Source organism: Giraffa tippelskirchi, chromosome 1 (assembly GCF_054371585.1).
Source record: "Giraffa tippelskirchi isolate mGirTip1 chromosome 1, T2T-mGirTip1v1.2.pri, whole genome shotgun sequence".
Classification (NCBI taxonomy): Eukaryota; Metazoa; Chordata; class Mammalia; order Artiodactyla; family Giraffidae; genus Giraffa; species Giraffa tippelskirchi.
Window position 1 is genome coordinate 172,110,696 of NC_137275.1, and position 19,719 is coordinate 172,130,414.

The following is a 19,719-nucleotide window of genomic DNA, read 5'->3' on the forward strand; positions in this document are numbered from 1 at the left end:
GATAATTATTCCAAGATACTAATTATTCTTCAGAAACAGTTCATGATTGTCTAAAAGGCCATCATAAGAATGTGTGATAACTGAACAATTCTCCTGTCGTAACACGTTTTGAGTACTTCTAATTTTTCACTTTTATAAATAATTTTGCGATAAACATCCCTGAAGGAAGGCATCAAAGAAATGCAATTAGGTGACAACAGATGTAAAGGCTCTGGCCAGCCTATATTTATTATCAGTTGACACATCCATCAGACCTTTCCTTACCTCATTTTTTAAAAAAGCAACACCTTTGATATACAGTTTTATAATATATATTTGGTCTTCATCCCAGTTTTTGGCACAGTTCAGTTCATTCAGTCGCTCAATAGTGTCCGACTCTTTGCGATCCCATGAACCGCAGCATGCCAGGCCTCCCTGTCCATCACCAACTCCCGGAATCTACCCAAACCCACGTCCACTGAGTTGGTGATGACATCTAGCCATCTCATCCTCTGTTATCCCCTTCTCCTCCTGCCCTCAATCCTTCCCAGCATCAGGGTCTTTTCAAATGAGTCAGCTCTTCGCATCAGGTGGCCAAAGTACTGGAGTTTCAGCTTCAACATCAGTCCTTACAATGAACACTCAGGACTGATCTCCTTTAGGATGGACTGGTTGGATCTCCTTGCAGTCCAAGGGACTCTCAAGAGTCTTCACCAACACCACAGTTCAAAAGCATCAATTCTTCTGTGCTCAGCTTTCTTTATAGTCCAACTCTCACATCCATACATGACTACTGGAAAAACAATAGCCTTGACTAGATGGACCTTTGTTGGCAAAGTAATGTCTCTGCTTTTTAATATGCTGTCTAGGTTGGTCATAACTTTCCTTCCAAGGAGTAAGCGTCTTTTAATTTCATGGCTGCAAGCACCATCTGCAGTGATTTTGGAGCCCAGAAACATAAAGTCAGCCACTGTTGCCACTGTTTCCCCACCTATTTGCCATGAAGTGATGGGACCGGATGCCATGATCTTCGTTTTCTGAATGTTGAGCTTTAAGCCAACTTTTTCACTCTCCTCTTTCACTTTCATCAAGAAGCTCTTTAGTTCTTCACTTTCTGCCATAAGAGTGGTGTCATCTGCATATCTGAGGTTATTGATATTTCTCCCAGCAATCTTGATTCCAGGTTGTGCTTCCTCTAGCCCAGCATTTCTCATGATGTACTCTGCGTAGAAGTTAAATAAGCAGGGTGACAATATACAGCCTTGACGTACTCCTTTCCCAATTTGGAACCAACCCGTTGTTCCGTGTCTGGTTCTAACTGTTGCTTCTTGATCTGTATACAGGTTTGGGAGAAGGCAGGTAAGGTGGTCTAGCATTCCCATCTCTTGAAGAATTTTCTACAGTTTCTTGTGATCGAAAGTCAAAGGCTTTGGCATAGTCAATAAAGCAGAAGTAGATGTTTTTCTGAAGCTTTCTTGCTTTTTCTATGATCCAACGGATGTTGGCAACTTGACTTCTGGTTCTTCTGTTTTTTCTAAATCCAGCTTGAACATCTGGGAGTTCTTGGTTCATGTACTATTTAAGTCTAGCTTGGAGAATTTTGAGCATTACTTTACTAGTATGTGAGATGAGTGTGACTGTGTGGTAGTTTGAACATTCTTTGGCATTGTGTTTCTTTGGGATTGGAATGAAAACTGACCTTTTCCAGTCCTGTGGCCACTGCTGAGGTTTCCAAATTTGCTGGCATATCGAGTGCAGCACTTTCACAGCATCATCTTTTAGGATTTGAAATAGCTCAACTGGAATTCCATCACCTCCACTAGCTTTGTTCGTAGTGATGCTTCCGAAGGCCCACTTGACTTCACATTCCAGGATGTCTGGCACTAGATGAGCGTTCACACCATCGTGATTATATGGGTCATGAAGATCTTTTTTGTATAGTTCTTCTTTGTATTCTTGCCACCTCTTCTTAATATCTTCTGCTTCTTTTAGGTTCATACCATTTCTGTCCTATATTGTGCCATCTTTGCATGCAATGTTCCCTTGGTATTTCTAAATTTCTTGAAGGATCTCTAGTCTTTCCCATTCTATTATTTTCCTCTGTATCTTTGCATTGATTACTGAGGAAGCCTTTCTTATCTCTCCTTGCTATTCTCTGGAACTCTGCACTCAGATGGGTAAATTTTTCCTTTTCTCCTTTGCCGTTCACTTCTCTTCTCAGCTGTTTGTAAGGCCTCCTCAGAGAAGCATTTTGCCTTTTTGTATTTCTTTTTCTTGGGAATGGTTTTGATCACTGACTCCTGTACAAAGTCATGAACCTCCGAACCTCCGTCCATAGTTCTTCAGACACTCTGTCTATCAGATCTAATCCCTTGAATCTAATCCCTTGAATCCATCAAGAAGCTTCCAGGTGGCGCTAGTGGTAGAAAATCTGCCTGCCAATGCAGGAGACGCAAGATACTCAAGTTCAATCCCTGAGTCAGGAAGATCCGTTGGAATAGTAAATGATATCCCACTCCAGTATTTTTGCCTGAAAATTCCAGGGCAGAGGAGCCTGGCAGGCCACGGTCCACAGGGTCACAAAGAGTCATAAACGACTGAGCAGGCACACACAAACACCAAAGGCTAATGATCTAATCACTCATAGGATGAAACCTCCATAAAAACCCAAAAGGACAGGGCTCAGAGAGCTTTCAGGTTGGTGAACATGTGGAGATTTGGGGAGAACACACACTCTAGAGAGGATGTTGTAAGCTCTGTGCCCTTTGCCACTTACTTCACCCTATGCATTTTCTTCCATGAGGCTGGTCCTGAGTTATACCCTTTTATAACAAACCTACAAGCTAGTAAGAAAAACGTTTTCCTGAGTTCTGTGAGTTGCTCAAGCAAATTAACCCAACCCAGGGGTGGGGGTGGGGTGGGGGTGGGGTGGGGGTTGGTCCTGGAAACATCTGATTTCTAGCCCTTCAGTCAGAAGCATAGGTAATAGCCTGGTCTTGAGATTGACATCTAAAGTGAAGAACAGTTCTGTAGGACTGAACTCTTAACCTATGGGATCTGACCCTATCTCCAAGCAGAGAGATCCCAATCTATTCAGAAATCTGTTTCTATCCATATGATATATTCTGCATAAGCTGCCTATCCTGGTTCCTCTTCACAGCACTGAGACCTTGGGGAAGGTACTTGGCCTCTCGAAGCCCATTTCCTCATCTGTAAATACCACTACCTACTGCTTTGCTGTGAGTTTTCAGTGAGTTAATCCAAGTAAAAGCACAGTGTCTGATACAAAGTAAGTACTCAATAAATTCTAGCTGTAATTCACAGTGTAAAATCAAATGGGAAAATGAAAGAATAGTCTGATACACACAGGGCTGGGGGAAAAGACAAAAACTAAATAATCAAGAGAATAGTTTAATGCAGTATTTTTCAAAGTGGAAATTAATGCCTCCCAAACCCATGATGAACAAAATAACACAAATTTAAATAAGGATACTTTATTTATAATAAAGCACAGCGCCACTCTGTGTCAGACTGATATCTGAGAAGCTGCTTTAAATTTTGTATTCAAGGCAAGTACTTTATTCACCTTATTCTAGTCTCGGCCCTGATCCTAATTCTCCACTCCCCAAAATAACTGAGATAATCATCCCCAGTATCTCAATATTTGAAGTCACATTACTCAGAGACTTTTAGTTTGAATCCTTTATTCACAACTTTATTGGATGTAAGCTGCATGCCATGCAGTCTTATATGCCTCAGGATCCAAGACACACAGTCCTTGTTTTAACAAAGAGAACACGCAAGGGTGACTGCCAGATGACACACAGAAGATGAATAAAAAAAAATCCGATGGAGACACGTGCTATGCATTGAAGACTTAAAGAAAAATGAAGCACAGAGGGACTTAGGAGGGATTTTAATTTGGGAAGTCAGGGACAGCCTTTCTAAGAAGGTACATTTAATGCTGATATCTGAATATTCAAGATCTAGCCACATACACACATAAAAAAAATTGGAGCAGCAAAAACTGAAACGCCATTCCAGGCAGTAAACCAGCTGACACAGAGGTCAAGGTGAGAACAAGCTTGGCCAGCACACTGGAGGTACAAGAGGGTCAATGTGGCCGCGGTGTAGTAGTTACTGGGGAAGGAGGGAAGAGAGAATACTGGCGCATCAGCTACAAATACAGAGGCTAAGGCACACGGGGTGCTGTATCTCAGGACACACGCCTGAATTTTATTCTAAGTGCACTAGCCAGCACTAGTTGGAGAATTTTAACCAGGGACGTGATATGGTTTGACTTATGCTAAGTAAGGGCTTCCTAAGTGGTGCTAGTGGTAAAGAATCTGCCTGCCAATGCAGGAAATGCAAGAAATCCAGGTTAGAGCCTAGGTCAGGAAGATCCCCTGAGGGAGGCAACCCACTCCAGTATTCTTTCCTGGAAAGTTCTATGGACAGAAGAGCCTGGTAGGCTACAGGCCATGGGGTCGCAAAGTGTTGGACACTGAGTGAGCACACGTGCACGCACGCGCGCGCGCGCGCACACACACACGGTAAGTAAAGAATGGACTGTAAGAACAAGCAAGTAGGGTATTTCAGTAATCCAAGCAAAAGATAATGGTAGTTCAGACTAGGATGGCAGTAGACATCATGGAGAAAAGTGGAACAATTCAGGATTCAGCCTGGAGTTGGATGAAAAGTGGGTGGTGAAGGAAGGAGATAAAACAGAGTTAACTCTGACTAGATTTTTGGCCTAAGTAACTAAGATGGATGAACGTTCTAGATTCTTAGTTACAGAAGCCTGAACAAGAAAAGGTTTGGGTAGAGAGAAGTATGTTCAGTGTGAAATGCTTACTCACTCTAACAATAACCACTTTTGTACACTTACAAGGTTTGCCACACTGATGTAGACAATACACATGAAATACAAAATTCGGCTTCTGTCCTACATTCTCTGTACCTTCAACAAAAGCAAGGACACAGCCATGACTGAGGTCTTTACGCTAATGGATCAGTCAGACCAGACTGCAATACTGAGGCTATAATTTCATTTCCTATGAGATAAAGCTCCTTATGTTAAAAAAAAAAAAGAGAGAGAGAGACTTTTTAAGGTCTAAGTTACACACACACACATACTTTATAGGCTTCTATTTATATTGCTACATGCATACCTCTTTAGAGAAGGCTGGGAATTCAAGGAATATTATTTGGATGCATGAAGATACCATAAAAATACCAAGTCATCATCATAACAACATTTTAAGAAGTAGGAACCAGTCAGAATAAGTACTTACCCACAGATGTTTAGCATTGATTACTTCAGGCCATAAAAAACATGAATGTAAGTGGCCCAGACTTTCAGGTTACACTCAGTCATAAACTGCATACTTTAAAAATGCACGAGTTGGAAAATGACCAGACACCATGCTCTGGAAAGCACTGTGAAGGCCTCATCAAACCAGTAAATTCCTGCTCAGGATAGAATGGCTCACGTAGCCTTCCCTCAAGGAAAGCAACAAATGAAAACTGCAGTGGAGGAAAAGGCCCAGGACAGATCTGAAATGCCATTTTCTGCCTTGTTTTGTATTTCTCATGAGATGATCTACAGGCTGGTGTGTGGAAAGAGCGTCCACCCAGGCCGGCCACACGGTCAGCAGTGACCCTCACGTGGTCACTCAGCCTCTGAGAGCTGTAGAGGAGGGGAACATGCCTGGAAGGCCTCAAGGGCTCCCTTTGGCTTTTGGACTTGATGATTATTTTCCTTCTCTGTATATAGTACAGCATTAAAAATCATTCATTATATTTCTCATGAGGCAGGGGAAAAAACTGACCTATTATCTCCACTGTGTTTTCAAATATTAATTCAAGTGACTTGACTAAAAACTACAGTAGCCTTCTTTCAAGGTTAATATGTCAAGATTTTTTTCCTTTGACTCATGTGGTTCTTCACTTTGAGCTTCTAAAACTAATTATCTTTTGAGGTAGGGGAATTAAGGTGCTGGAGGGAGTGAGCATTGCTCCAGTTAAGAGAAGCAATGATCTGGGCTGTCTCACAAGATACATGGGTATTCAGATTGGATGCTTTTTGAATTAGGATCACTCCAGTATTTCAATTAGTGACACCAGGAATACTGAGAAAGGCTTCTATACGGTCCAAGTCTGCCTAGTAAGCAAAAAAACTAGGAAAGGATCTTGAAGAGACTATACTATGGAAAACAAGAGTTAGTGAATCTGCTTACTCATGTAGAGTGTGGTTACCAAGCTAGGAGAGACTTTCAAAAGTTTCTGAAGTATCTGAAATTTAATTAAAATGAAAACTGCTACTGCTACTGCTAAGTCGCTTCAGTCGTGTCTGACTCTGTGCGACCCCATAGACAGCAGCCCACCAGGCTCCGCCGTCCCTGGGATTCTCCAGGCAAGAATACTGGAGTGAGTTGCCATTTCCTTCTCCAGTGCATGAAAGGGAAAAGTGAAAGTTAAGTCGCTCAGTCATGTACGACTCCTAGCGACCCCATGGACTGCAGCCTACCAGGCTTCCCTGTCCGTGGGATTTTCCAGGCAAGAGTACTGGAGTGGGGTGCCATTGCCTTCTCCGAAATGAAAACTAAACTTGAGGAAAAAGAACATGATTTTAAAACGCATAAAAGCGAGTCAAATCTATGCACTATTCACAATTTTAAAGTTCTCTCCAGGGGGAGGGGTGGATGATGATGTTGATCAAAAACCATAGTACCTGCTGGGGGTGTCATTATTAGCATGAACACCACCCAGCTAAAGACTTAAGGGCTTCCCTGATGGCTCAGATGGTAAAGAATCTGCCTCTTAATGCAGGAGACCTGGGTTTGATTCCCAGGTTGGGAAGATACCCTGCAGAAGGGAATGGCCACCCACTCCAGTATTCTTGCCTAGAGAATTCCATGAACAGAGGAGCCTAGTAGGCTACAGTTCATGGGGTCGCAAAGAGTCGGACACGACTGAGGGACTAAAGCTTTCACTTTCACTAAAGACTTAAAATTAATTATTTCCAATGGTTAGGTGGGAGGACTCAAAAACCACACCATGGAGAGAGGCATTAATCATTTGAGTTCTCCATTCATCAAGAAGCATAAAACAACAACAACAAAAAATTTAAGATTCCACTTTTTTAAAAAAGTTGGTGCATTTACCAATGGAGGGGGGGAAGTGGCCTCTTTGCAGTTAATGCTCAGGGAGTTCTGAAGACAGGGACATGAAATGCTCACTCTTTTAGATTTGAATTACTCCAAAGTGAACAGCAATGGTCACAGGACTGGAAAAGGTCAGTTTTCATTGTAATCCAAAAGAAGGGCAATGCCAAAGAATGTTCAAACTACCGCACAACTGCACTCGTCTCACCCACTAGCAAAGTAATGCTCAAAATTCTCCAAGCTAGACTTCAATAGTACGTGAACCGAGAACTCCTAGATGTCCAAGTTGAATTTAGAAAAGGCAGAAGAACCAGAAATGAAATTGCCAACATCTTCTGTATCACAGAAAAAGCTAGAGAATTCCAGAAAAACATCTACTTCTGCTTCATTGACTACACTAAAGCCTTTGACTGTGGATCACAACAAACTGTGGAAAATTCTGAAAGAGATGGGAATACAAGACCACCCTACCTGTCTCCTCTGAGATCTGTATTCAGGTCAAGAAGCAACAGTTAGAACAGGACATAGAACAATGGACTGGTTCCAAATAAGGAAAGGAGGACGTCAAGGCTGTATATTGTCACCCTGCTTATTTAACTTCTACGCAGAGCACATCATGTGAAATGCCAGGCAGGATGAAGCACAACAGGAATCAAGATTGTGGGGATAAATGTCAATAACCTCAGATATGTAGATACCACCACCGTTATGGCAGAAAACGAAGAGGAACTCAAGAGCCTCTTGATGAAAGTGAAAGAGGAGAGTGAAAAAGCTGGCTTAAAACTCAACATTCAGAAAATGAATATCATGGCATTTGGTCCCATTACTTCAAGGCAAATAGGTGGAGAAACAATGGAAACAGTGAGAGACTTTATTTTCTTGGGCTCCAAAATCACTGCAGATGGTGACTGCAGCCATGAAATTAAAAGACACTTGGTCCCTGGAAGAAAAGCTATGACCAACCTAGACAGCATATTAAAAAGCCCAGAGACATTACTTTGCCGATCTGTCTAGTCAAAGCTATGGTTTTTCCAGTAGTTATGTATGGATGTGAGAGTTGGACCATAAAGAAAGCTGAGTGCTGAAGAATTGATGCTTTAGAACTGTGGTGTTGGGGAAGACTCTTCAGAGTCCCTTGGAGACTGCAAGGAGATCAAGTCACTCAATCCTAAAGGAGATCAACCCTGAATATTCACTGGAAGGACTGATGCTGAAGCTAAAGCATCAACACTTTGGCACCTCATGCAAAGAGCCAACTCATTAGAAAAGACTCTGATGCTGGGAAAGACTGAAGGCAGGACAGGAAGGGAATGACAGAGGATGAGATGTTGGGATGGTTTCACCAACTCTGTGGACATGAGTTTGAGCAAGCTCTGGGAGATGGTGAAGGACAGAGAACCTGGCATGCTGCAGTCCATGGGGTTGCAAAGAGTCAGACACTACTGAGCGACTGAAGAACAATAGCGACAAAGCGACGCACTGCTGCATCTTGGACATTCATGTGTTCACCCAAAGAAAAGGTGGCAACATCTGGTGCCACCAACTGAGGGCAAGACAATTTCCCCAAAAGAGCTGTCCTATGATTTGTTTCATTAATTTAAATTTTTTCCTCTAATTTACTTTGCCTGATGGCCATATGTTTCTCCACTGTTCAAGCCAGTGACAATAACAGACATGCAGCAGAATAGTAATGGAGCAGGTCCCTTCCTCCTGCTTTTTTCTCCGCCTGGCTTTTTCAAAAACAGCAATGGTCAACCTGAGTTTCAAACAAGAAAGGTCCTTTTCCATGCTCTTTAGTAAGCTGTATGCAGAAATACGTCTTTTTCCTAAAAGGAGACAATCACACACTCTTTGCTCAAAAGGATCACACCTAGAAACATATAAACCAGTGGGCAATAAAAAGGAAAGGGCAGACTTAAAACTACATTTGCTCCTTGAGGAAGTAAAAGTAGAGAGAAGCACACTGGTACAATTTACTAAGGTTTACTAAGGATTGCACATATGATGACTTCCTACCATTTGACTGGTAAAGGAGGAAGTGAAACTAATTATTCTCTTGATTTAAATTGAATCTCCCCTCTTACTACACAATCCATAGGACTGTTCCAAGAAACAAAAGTGAGAGTTAAACGGAAAGAGACTCATAATCCAAGATAATGCGTAAACTCACTAAACTCCTGGTTTAAGAGCCCATGATCCAACAAGTTTTGTCCAAATTATATTAGTATATACTCATATGTGATTTCTTATAAACTGACCCAGCAGTACATTAATATAACATTTGTCATCGTATAATAGTAGTTTGAGTAAAAACGAAACCACCAGAAATTGACCATCTTAGGTGCAGCCTTTTCTCTTTCATTACACACACACACAGTTGGGGCAGGGCTTGAAAATCCAAATGCTTTAGCTTAACGCTAACCCTATAATCACTTGCTTATCTTGTGATCTACGTACAGCTTTCTCAACTATACTCACCATTGATTATTTAAAAGCCTGTTAATATACTACATACTAAATGAAATGACTATTACAATATTCTGGATACTCTACACAGTTAAGAATATAGGTGGGAAATGTCCCCTTATCATGTTTATCATTCTTCTGACTAAATATTTCTAAGGTGATGAAGTCATTGCTTACTGTTTGTATTGTACTATAACAGATGCCACTAGAATTCTATAAAGTGTGGCAAACAAATTTTTTAGTAGCAATTTTACTGAGACATAATTCATATAACCTTCCATTCATACATCTAAAGTGTAGAATTCAATGATCTTTAGTAGATTTACCACCACCACAATCAGCTCTAGAACATTTTCATCTTGGGTAATAAAATTTTAACGAGCTGCCAAATATCTAACCTGCCAAAACATCAGACTACTTATTAGAAGAGCTTGCTGCTAAATGCATTCCCTCTTCTCTTAAAGTACATATTTAGATTTGGGTTTTGTTGTAGCTGTTTTGTTCTTTTTCTACTTAGCACATGCTGAAGAGTCTGATTCAACAGCCTATAAGGAATCACTGAAAATATCTGAGGTGGTTTGAACTTCATCCTAGGAATCCACTAAGAAGACAGGGACATGGCATGACAGATGGCTCAGATTTTGCATTTTGCAGGAAAGAAACAGACAATGAAATGAGACCAAAGAAAGTTATCGCAAAGGTCCAGACAGGAGATCTGAGCCTTAACTTGTGTACTGAAAACAGGCAAGAAGGAAGAATGTGAACATTACTGAACAGGCAGAATGGACAGATGTGACTCTAGTCTGTGGGGGAGGGAGAGAAAAAGGGAGTCACAGAGGACACTGAGGCTCATGGAGGGAGAGTGGGGAAACTGGGGCACCTTTAGCACAAAGGGGAACCCAGAAGGAACACTCATTTCAGGGGGAAGCTGATGGGCCACTTTCAGATGTGTGATGTTGACAAATGCATTTCCAGGGCATGGTAGAAACTAGAAAGTGTAATTGCCAAAAATCATCTGGTTGGGCTTATGGGAGGGAAAGGATGCTCAGTGTCGTGCACAGCTGAATCTACGAGACAGGGGACAAAAGCGTCTCCTACACTTCTGATGGGGTGGAGAGAGCAGTGGGAACCAGGCAGATGGGACTGAAATGACCCACAGTCTCTCTAGGTGCACACAGCTACACAAAGAAGAAAGAGGGGTGCACAGAAGGGCTGGGTATGAAATCCTGCCTAGGATACCCTGGAAGAGGAGAAACTGGGCCACTCAGTGTCACCTCTTTCTCATTACTGCTCCAGTATCAGGTATGGCCCCCCGTGTCTTCCTAATGGCAGCATAAGGACCGAGGAGTGAGGAAGATCCTAGAAATGCTGAACATACACACACATTTAGATGTGTGCTCCCTTCCGTCAATGGCCACTGGAGGCCACCTAAGAAGCTCCACTGGGCCATAGTAAATTTCTGAATCCTATTAATGCATGCGACACTGGGCTTCAGCCATGTGTCTTCAGTTTGATCAGAAAATTGACATCCTGCCACACAAAGAACTGTATGTGTTTCTTCAAACCTGTTCAGGAACATTTCAGTCACCTTATTAAAAGTTCACTTACAGACTCTGGACTGGGACCTTCACTGCCTTACACTAGAGAGGAAGTCAGGATAGCAGCTCGCATCAGATAGCCTGTGCCCTTTTATAGGTAATGCCTTATTATGTGATCACAAGAGAAAATGAGAAGACCAACTCCAGGCTGAATGATTGATCAAGTCATTTTATAAATTTTTAAGTTATAAAAATATTAATAATGAAATGGTCTCTAAGAAAAAGGAGACCTCATAAACTTACCTTAATGTTAGCTCATGCCTTGGAATCAATTCTACAAAGGGTCTGAACTCTCGTAACACACAATGCATTGAAAATAGGATCTAATACACTGGGACAAACTATCTGCAAAACTGCAAAGAGTTTATAGTAAACCACATAAAACACTAGCAAATCATATTTTAAAATCTCCCAACGAAGGGAAATTAGAGGGGAAAACCCTTTAATCAATTAAAAAGCAATTTAGCCTCATCTAGTGTTAAAAAACTATAAATTCAAATGACAATGATATAATTAATTTCATTTATTAAATTGGTAAACATTGTTTGAAAATGATCATATGTAGGACTCAGAAATCTAGGCGAAAGTTGGCATTCCACACTTCTAGAGGAAATAAAAATAGCTACAGGCAAATTCAGCAATAGCTCTCATGTCTTGTAATGTTCCATGTATCCTGTCCCAGTGACTCCATTCTTAGGGACTTTTCCCATGGCAATAATTACAAATTTTACACATATTAGCTATATAGGATATGAATCTTATAATTGGTTAAAAACAACAAAAATTAATCTAAACTTTCACCAGGAAAGGATGGGTAAAATAAATGATGTGATACACATGCAGCCAGGAAAAATGGTATTTTATTACATTATTAAGTATGAAAATGTTCATGATAAATGAACATGGAAATGGAAAACATGGAATACAAATCCATATGTAAACAATATACCAGTTCTTAAAAACTTAATTACACACAACCAGAATCACTGCCGGAGAAGGCAATGGCAACCCACTCCAGTGTTTTTGCCTGGAGAATCCCAGGGATGGCAGAGCCTGGTGGGCTGCCGTCTATGGGGTCGCACAGAGTCAGACACAACTGAAGCGACTTAGCAGCAGCAGCAGCAGAATCACTGCAGATGGTGACTGTAGCCATGAAGTTAAAAGACACTTATTCCTGGAAGGAAAGCTTTGACAAACTCAGATAACGTATTAAAAAGCAGGGACATCACTTTGCAGACAAAGGTCCATATATTCAAAGCTATGTTTTTTCCAGTAGTTATGTACAAATGTGAGAGCTGGACCGTAAAGAAGGCTGAGCACTGAAGAACTGATGCTTTTGAATTGTGGTGCTGACGAAGACTTGAGAGTCCCTTGGACTGCAAGGGGATAAAACCACTCAATCCTAAAAGAAGTCAACCCTGAATATCCATTGGAAGAACTGATGCTGAAGCTGAAGCTCCAATACTCTGGCCACCTGATGTGAAGAACCAACTCATTGGAAAAGACCCTGATGCTGGGAAAGATTGAAGGGAAGAGAAGGGGATGACAGAGGATGAGATGGTTAGATAGCATCACCAACTCAATGGACAAGAATTTGAACAAACTCTGGGAGATAATGAAGGACAGGGGAGCCTGGTGTGCTGTAGTCCATGGGGTCACAAAGAGTCAGATATGATTTAGCAGCTGAACAACAACAACAGAGACACACACTCTCTCACACACACACAAACATACACACACATCTATACATAGAAAAAGGTAGAGTAGAAAGATTTATAATAATGTGTTACAAGTGGTTACCTGTGTGGTGGATGAGTAGCTTTTCTTTTTACTAACATATTTTCACAATTTAATGCACTGAACAGGTATTATTTTGTTAAAGAGAAATTATTAAAAAGAAACTGAAAAAATATATTCTACCCCTTTACAGAGGGCTTTACATCACGGATGGAACAGCATCAGTGAAAGAGTTGAAAGACTGAAAGAACTTTCAGTCAGAAGTTAAAAAAAAAAAAAAAATGAGGTGGGTTAGAACTCTATTTGGACTTCCCCAAGACCCAGTCTTGTGAGGATAAAAATGAGATAAAACACACAAGAAAATCTTAATAGGAAGTCAAGTATCGTATAAGAAATGATTTCACTGGACGGTCTGCCACTAAACGTGGCAGAACACGTACTTTGGGCTGTGCTGTTTTCTTATTAATTGTACAGTGATCCAACACTCTACTTTATGAGCATTGTGATGCATTTGCACATGGTTTATGAGAGTATAAAGTGAGTTGGCACACTGGACTAAAACTATAACCTCATTTCATTAGCCCCTGTTCTAATCAAAGAAAGAAAAAAAGTATGTAAGACAGTCACAACAGGTTTCCTAAGGAACTCACTCAAATATAGGAAATGAATCAATTTCCACTAAATACATTAGTAGAAGTCCCTGCTTTTAGGACCTTGAACACAGTAGGAATTCAAAGAAAAAAAGGTTGATCAATAATTTTTCAAAAAAAAAATTCAGGCATACAACATTATCAAAAGTAAACAAACACTGAAATTTACCAAAATGTTACTAATAGCTGTTTCAGAGCTATGAGAATACAGATGATTATTATTTTTTTCTATTTTATAAATTTCAAACGATCATTTATTAAATTAAATTTTAAACAGTCTTTGCAAGTCCCAGGAATCTACTGCACTCGAACCCAATGGTTATATGACTGTGAACAAGTCAATTTACCTACCCAGGTTTCATGTTCTTCAAATTAAATCTAGGAAAGAGTTGAGACACATGTAATTGCTGACTGAAAACATTTACAGTGTCTAATACAATGGAGACACTGCTTTAAGAGTGATGCCTGTTTAATGGATAGGAACAGTATCTATGAATAAAATATTATTTGTTGTTATTATTTATTGTAGTTTCACTAATTCCAGGTTAGCATATAAGGCAAATAACCTCAAAGGGCAAGTACCAGGCAGTGTAGAATCCATTTCTGGCCTCTAAAGCTCTCAAGTCAAAACAGATATGAAGATTTTTCTAACCTATAGAACCAAAAAAAGAAATGGGCTCCCCTCAGAGGTTTTGGTTCATGGGCCAAATTTAAATCTTAGGATCATTTTAAAGCCAACCTACAAACCACAGAAGAAACCCAGAGATACTCACCACAGTATATGCTGTCACATGTTCAACTATGTCTTGAGAAAAGGAAGTTATGATGTATTTGTCAAGTGTGATGTGATATAGTAGACAAAGAACACCAGGAATGCTAGTCCCTTTCCTGTCATTAAAAATATTTGACTTTGAGCAGTCACATAAATAATATGGGCCATAATTCCCTTATATATATACACAATAAGGAAGTCAGACTAAATAAATTCAAAAGCTCCTTCTATTTCTATCCTGATATAAATCTCTAGGACCCACATTCATACAAGGCTGTCCTTAATTAAAGCTGGGTTTTCCCTACAACACAAACTGGGTTTTTTACTCAAGTACCTTTGTCACGAGTGACTAATGTCTTATTTTAAGGTTATCCCACATCATGTTAGGCAACTATAAAAGTAAAGCTTCAGAAATATTTAATAGTGAGAGAATACACTCATTACCTATTAGTGGAGAAGGTAGGCAGTATGAACACATACATGATACCTGTTCAAAATCTACTGAAGCATATAAACCAGACACATAACAATAACAATGTTACATCTGCTTGGTGGCAACACAAGTGATGTTTGCTACTTATTTTGTATTTTCTAAATTTGGTAGACTATTTTTACAATCAGAATCTAATAATAAAGCATATTTTAGAACTATTCTAAAAGGGCTCACAAATTTTCAGTCGTACAAGGTAATCTGGCTCCAATTGTCTTCTTTCTAAGGTAATTCAGAAGCCGAAGAGGTGAACAATAGAGGCTGTTTTGTAAAGCTTAGTATAAGATGCAGGTTATCACCAGGCATCTATGCACCATCAAGCTGCCTCTCCCCATCCACCTCTCTTTAGACCTGATACCAAACCACTCATCTTCCCTCTCCCCATTACACTTAACCATTGGTCAACACATTCTCTGAAGCCTCTCTGATTGGGCCCATGGGGAAGATGTTTGGGGGCAAGCGTAGCTTCATGGGGCCCTCGTGTCAACTGCCATCTCTCCTGCAAGGTATTGCTCCAACCTTGGTCACTCACTGTAATGCAAGAACAGATCGGGGTCACCGTGTTAGCACAGAGTGGGATTAACCAGATGAAGTGCACTCAAATAATCAATGGATATAATATGACACATTGCCTCTCTACAGCAGCTGTGATCCCACAATTACCTCCTCATGACTGGAGTGACAAGAACATCTGAATAATTCAGGTACTCAATGTCTAAATACTCCAAGATGCACTGGGGGGACATAAGTCCAAAGACGCTGCAGGAAAAGAGACGGAGCCATTCAGCTTGGGAGGATGTTTGACCCCAGAACACGGAGGGTCTTGGCCCACCACAGACAACAGCTCAGTCAGCTATCTGGGAAGGAGAGGTCTACCTGTCAGCTTTCCAGATCCTTCTGAGTCTATGTTCAGAGTGGGACTTTTTTCTTTGTTGGAAGTGGTGTAAATTCTCAGAAGATCAGGCACACCCATGCTCAAATCTAAGTACAAAAACACACTGCAAAGCCAAATACAAACGGTTCCTCCACTGTTAATTGGAGGCCATCCATCAGATAAGGTTGATTTTCTTCTATGTGTTTAATATGGCACCTTCACAAGAGATAAGAACACTTTAATGAAAATCTACTTGCCAACTTTAAAAAGTCAGCACTCAAAACACATATGAAGTGACTGTAAAGCTGCTTTACACTAAAAGTAGGAAAGTAAGGAGTAAACACAAAACAGATTTTCTTAAATTCCATATTGCTTTGTTACCACTCTACCAAATGTACTGCCTAAGGTCATGTTCGTCTGGGTTGTGACCACATGCAAAACCTAGGCCAGAATTGCTCTCCATATTTTATTCATGTGGCTTTTCAAGAAAATGTAAGATGATCTTTATGTTTATTAAGAAGACAGAAAAAGCTTTTCTACTTTGTAAAATGCTTAATTACCTAGGTTAAAGGTAAGCTGCATACTCAAATGAAAAACAGATTCTCTTAGAAAAAAACATGGTTGTCCTAATTATACACGGATGATCTAATTAAACTGTCATTCACAATTCATTACAGCTATTAATAAAGTGTACGTGAGAAAATGGTTATTACAGTTAAATTTACAGGAGTGTTAAACCCTCTTAAACATAAAGACAGCCAAGAAAGAACTCGTGGTGAAATTTCACTAGAAGTACATGAATGTTAGACCTCCTTAGAGATCTTTAAAGGCCTCTTCTAAAGACCCTAGACCTGCCTCCTCGTTCATAAATGAGGAAATTGAGGTCTATTGAAGTTAAGTGAATTGTATAAGTTCCCATCCACTAACTAACTTTCCCATCACTTACATGGTTGCCACATTTCCTGAACTGCATGTATTTCTTAGTTCTAAACAGATAATGCTAACTTGCCCTGCTGCTGTCAGAGCCAAGGAGGGTAAGGATTCCCAGAGCAGTTCACAGAGCAAAATATTAGAAGGAAAGTTAACTGATGCAGAGGAGAGAGGACCAAATGCTGAGGTGGTAACATCACCAAGTACAGGAGAACCACCACGCTGTTAGCTGACAGTACATCAAGGGAGAAGAAGCGGAAACTAAAGAAAACAGGAAGTCCTTATTAAATCTGCTGTGTCTAGAAAGAAAGAATTCCTATGAATTTCAAGGTGAATAAAATATCCCTATTAGTACTCTACCTATTGACAGAAGAAAGTTTTTCACTTAAAACAAGATAGTACGACACTACTGACCACAACAGCAGAATCACCACTATGTCTGTAAAGGATTTAAAGAATAAACAGAACACACTTCTTTTCCAGCTCGAGGAATCTCATGTTTTCTTCTTCTTAAGATTCTACATTTTAAAGAATGCTCCAAACTACCTAGGCAAAGGAAACCCCAAAGATAGGTCATGCTGCAGTGGTAATAAGTGCCTGAACCCCAGCCCTTGCATACAAACCCTGGGTATATGAACCCACACACTCTACCACTGGAAAACTAGTCTCCCAAAATGACTCAGAATCAAACAACAGCAACAAAAATAAAATGTATTCTGTATTGGTGTTAACTGTATTCACTTTAAACATAGTAGTATATTTATGATGACTTTCAAAGTACTTGCTGCTAAACAGACTGCTGGCCCCACATTGGGAAGCACACTGACTAAAGCCCAAGTTCACAGATCCAGACACCGTGATTAGCTATGTGGCCTTAGGGCAAGTTACCTAATCTCTGCTGTAACTTTTCCTCATCTGCAAAATGAAGATAATGAAGCTTATCTCACCAAAGGGAATTCTGCTGATGAAATTCATGTAAAGCTCTTAGTAGACTGGCTGCCACAGAGTAATATTCCATAGCCATATTATGGTTAATAAAGCCTACAGCCATTCACTATGCAGCCTCATCTCCCATCTCTGCCCACACATTGGCCATACTCCAGGCCACACGCAACTCCCCTCAACCTGCAACAGGCAGTGCTCTTCAGACCCCTATTCCCTTTGTTCCATATGCCCTTCTCTGTCTGGCAAAAATCTCCCTCATCTTTGTTCTTGAAGTTGGCCAACACCCCCGAGGCAGGTTAGCTGCTCGTTATGTGATTACATTTGGATTATAATTACTCGTGTAACAAGAAAAAAGTTTCTTTACTAGAATGAGGCAAGGGAGGGGTAAAAGGAACACAAGAAGGTTACTGTGGCAAGGGGCCAGGCTATACTTCCCAGAGAGAGGCTTTCAAAAAGGGTCTGTCTCAATAGGAAAGCAGAGATGACAAAATGCAAAAAGCCACACGTGAGATGTGACTGCCCTGTTATTAAATCTCACAAAAAGCAGTCACAGATTTTATTTTCTGGGGCTCCAAAATCACTGCAGACAGTGGTTGCAGTCATGAAATTAAAAGACACTTGCTCCTTGGAAGAAAAGCTATGACAAACCTAGGCAGTGTATTAAAAAGCAGAGACATCACTTTGCAGACAAAGGTCCTTATAGTCAAAGCTATGGTTTTCCCAGTAGTCATGTATGGATGTGAGAGCTGGACCATAAAGAAGACTGAGCGCCAAAGAACTGATGCTTTCAAATTGTGGTGCTGGAGAAGACTCTTGGGAGTCCCTTGGACAGCAAGGAGATCAAACCAGTCAATCCAAAAGGAAATCATCCCTGAATATTCTTTGGAAGGACTGAAGCTGAAGCTCCAATACTTTGGCCACCTAGTGAGAAGAGCCAACTCATTGGAAAAGACCTTGATGCTGGGAAAGATTGAAGACAAAAGAAGCGGGCAGCAGAGGATGAAATTGTTAGATTGTATCACTGACTCAATGGACATGAATCTGAGCAAACTCCAGGAAATAGTGGAGGACAGAGAAAACTGGGGTGCTGCAGTCCATAGGATCACAAGGAGCCGGACATGACTCAGCGACTGAACAGCAACAACATGTGTGTATGCATGTGAACAGAGAAAGACAAGAGGCACAAGTGTGTCCACGAGGATGTCTGGGGAAAGTTCTGAAATGCCTGAAGCACTAAATTCACATTCAGGCTAAGTTTTAGTCAAGTGTCTAAAGGGCAGAAAGTTACCATGTACCATGAGTTATAAATGTTTATATGCCCATTTGCCAGCTTACACTGTTTCCCCACCATCAAGTTCTCATGGCTGGAGAAACAGTAACACAGAATGGTTTGGAGCAGTGCTTCTCAAACTTGACTGTGCATTTCAGTACGGTCTGAAAATATTACTAAAATGCATGTTCTGGTTCCAGGGTGCTGAGGTGGAACCCGATATTCTCCTTGTCTAACCAGCTCCCAGGTGATGTGACACTGAGGCACCACTTCAGCAGCAAGAACTCGGAGCAGATACTAACACTAGGCTGCCTGTGTTCACAGCCTGGCTCTGCTACTTAATAGCTGTGTGACCTTGAGCAAGTTAGTTAAGCTCTCTGAGTCTCTTTTTCAAAACCTTCATCTGTACATAAGAGAAAACTTCATAAGGTAGCTATTGACGATTCATGAGTGAACATGCCCAGAAGATACCTGGCACACAGAAAGTACTAGATTGATGCTACCATTTTTCTTATTAACATTCATCTCTTAATATCTCCTGTACCTATCATAATAGTAGAAATTTTAAAAAGCAGAAATTAATGTTTTTGAACAAAATGCTATTTTTGAATACACTAACATGTTTATCAGGCAGAGCAAACAATAAATAAAACAGTGTATGCGTGTTTTAAAGTCCCCATGAACTGCAGCTCGCCAGGCTCCTCTGTCCATGGAATTCTCTAGGCAAGAATACTGGAATGGGTTGCCATTCCCTTCTCCAGGGGATCTTCTTGACCCGGAGATCAAACCTGGCTCTCTTGCATTGCAGGCAGTAACTACATTAAAATCCCCAGAGGACAGTA

At 40.6% G+C, this 19,719-nt stretch overlaps 1 protein-coding gene across 13 annotated transcripts in view; it reads right to left on the minus strand.

Annotated features, from left to right (window-relative positions):
* Window positions 1-19,719, minus strand: part of GNAQ (G protein subunit alpha q) — a 469,675-nt gene that overhangs the window by 212,420 nt on the left and 237,536 nt on the right. Inside the window, exon 2 of one of the 13 annotated variants that reach the window (XM_081506111.1) lies at window positions 5,274-6,546. The exons of 11 other annotated variants lie outside the window; for them this stretch is intronic. The gene's annotated coding sequence lies outside the window, so the exon portion shown is untranslated. Of the gene's footprint in view, window positions 1-5,273; window positions 6,578-19,719 lie in introns of those variants that run through there. One more of the 13 variants, XM_081506102.1, reaches the window with a different exon arrangement.